The sequence below is a fragment of the Quercus suber genome, unplaced genomic scaffold (genome assembly GCF_002906115.3).
Source record: "Quercus suber isolate HL8 unplaced genomic scaffold, Cork oak 2.0 scaffold_640, whole genome shotgun sequence".
Taxonomy (NCBI): Eukaryota; Viridiplantae; Streptophyta; class Magnoliopsida; order Fagales; family Fagaceae; genus Quercus; species Quercus suber.
Window position 1 is genome coordinate 192,915 of NW_027070081.1, and position 2,631 is coordinate 195,545.

General features: G+C 34.0%; 1 long non-coding RNA gene across 1 annotated transcript; it reads left to right on the forward strand.

The window, feature by feature from the left end:
- Window positions 1-288: 288 nt before the first annotated feature.
- LOC112029327 (uncharacterized) lies at window positions 289-2,179 on the forward strand. The gene is made up of 2 exons (XR_010625847.1): window positions 289-793; window positions 1,872-2,179. It is a non-coding gene; the product is annotated as an uncharacterized LOC112029327 (long non-coding RNA).
- Window positions 2,180-2,631: the final 452 nt, after the last annotated feature.

Consider the following 2,631-nt stretch of genomic DNA (forward strand, 5'->3'; position numbering starts at 1 on the left):
AATAATTATTTAATTTATAATTGCATGATTTTCTGCCAGGACAGAACTGAACACGTTGGCTTGTATGATTTTTATAAATCATAATTTTATTCTTTGACTATGAAATTTTTATGTATGTACTGGACATACAGGGGAATTGCTCTGTAAAATTTCATGAGGTTTGGATGTGAATTGGTTGTCTATTTGTATTTTATAAGTAAAGTATAAGTTGTTGGAATGAAACGTGAACAGCAGGGACATGCCTAACTTTGAGGATTTAATTCTAGAGTTAGGGTAAAATGATTGAGCTATAATTTATTCTGCTCATCATATGATATGTCTAGATCATAGAGTGATTTTTGTATAACTTGGTTCAAGGTTTTAGTACTTAAAGAAGGGGTTCTAAACCATTCAACGGTTGTATTATGAATTTGTTATTGAACATGCTGTATGTTTCCTTAAGTGTGTATATGGTTACATGACAATGCTTAAAAGAGTTTATGTTTATGCATGCATTGTTGCCTAAGCTCAAAGCACCTTTTGAAATGAAGTTGGCTGTTATGAGAGTAATGTGAGAATGTTGGTTTTTATGATTTAATACATCATGTTGTATGATGAATGAATTTTGTGTGTGGGAACCTCGTTGAGGTGGGATTAGGATTTCCTTAATTTTAAGAGATAGGCTTTGAGATGAATGTGTAAGTTTATGATGAGGAAGTTATGGATAGTAATAAGTTTTGATTTCGGTTTAGGTGTTACAGCCGCCGGGTCTAAGCTCCTTCGACTTTAGGGCTCTCGGTTCCTCTGCTATCAGGTAAGGGATAAGTTATATGAGCATTTGGTAAGTCATGAGGTTATTTTAGAGTAAATTATGCATTAAAATGTTTTTGATTAGAGATATGGCATGTAAGCATTATTTAGACAAAGATATGTTCATGGGCTTTCGAAACCCTATACGTATGATTTAAGCATATTGATGCTATGACTAATTCCATGAACATGATGTTTAAAGAAAAGAATGGAAATGCTATTATTATGAAATGTTATACAAAATAAGAAATTTCAGTATGATGTAATGTATGAAATGTTTTCGGGTTATGTCCTCTGGTGATCTGAACTCGGCTAGTAGGGGTTAATTACTAGCTTTCCATGGAAAATGTTATCTGTTTGGCCATTTAAAGTAGAGAGAAATGGGGCTGCCCGTAACTCTAGGCCATTTAAAGTAGAGGAAATGGGGTTGCCCGTAACTCTAAGGCCTTCTCCCCATAATGTGTACGGACGCGGGGAGGAACAAACCTGGAGGGGATGTGCCATCAGGCCTCCAAAGGGGACAATATCATACACATGAGGGCACCCAAATGTGATGAGGCCTTCTCTGTACAGACTTACAGCTAGGGACTAACCAATAAGTTATTTATGAACAGTTATGTTATGTTATAATTATGCATGAGAGAATTATTTTATTTAAATGCATTGGGAAAGGTTAAAAGCTCTCATGAAAAGAAGAAGTTTCTAATGAAAAGAAAGCTGTTCATTAAAGATAAAAGTTTCTGAATTCTGTGATGTTATAAAGACAAAGTTACCGATTATCTGATTTAAGTTAAAATGATTATTTTGTAATGAAAATATGTATGGTGACTTTGTAAGAAATGAAAGAAATTCAATCCGAAAGATTTTGGTAATATTATTCTGACAGAAAAGGAGAACGATTATTTACCTATGAAAAGCATACAAGCTATTATTATAAATAGTATAAAATACTATGCATGAAATGATGTTCTCCTATCCAAACGTTGATAAAATGAAATAAATTGATTTACATGCATCCTTATTGAATTCTCATATATCTTACCTTTACTGAGCTGTGTAGCTCACCCCTTCCACTCTTTCAGTTAGCAGGTTTTAATTTGGAGCAGAGGGAGCCTTAGTCAAGTTTTGGAAGGAGCTGGTTTTAGTTTATATGTATAGATCCTAAAGTAGTATTTGATGTTTAGTTTTGCAGTATTGTGAATTTTAGGATCTAATGAAAGTTGTACCTTAAGGTATTAAAAGATGTATTATGTGAAAGTATGAAATTTGAAAGACTGGTGAATTATGTTATTCTTTGAGTTCAGTATAGATGCTCTGAATGTCAAGTGAAAAATTATACCATTTAAGTAAAGAAACAAGGATTTAAATAAAGAGAGAAGCTTTTGTAAAAGCTCTTGTGAAAGTCTCATTAAAAGTTAAGTTGGTTCTTGTTAATATTAGGTTTAAACTTGATATTAGCATGCCGGTCATGGTCACAAATCCGAGTATCGGGTTTGGGGGCGTGACAGTTTTGGCTTGAAATGATGTTAGGATGATGTTTTTCTATTGTAAAGTTGTTATTTACAACTATGTTTTTTGTTGGCTTTTATTCCGTGCCAAATTTGATTTTAATCATTATCAATCGTTTATACCCTGTATCTATTGTGGGATTTGTTGTAAGGGATGTGTGATAAAGAGAGAGTGTGTAGACTCAAGCATTTGAAGGCTGAAGAATTCTCACGTATTAACCCATGTATCCCAACTACGTTCCTTAGTGGATTATTTGACCGCTTGGAGGGCGGACGGAGAGTTTTTCGCTGAGCTTCGGTTTCCTCTTCGAAACACGATCGTGGTTATCCGTGT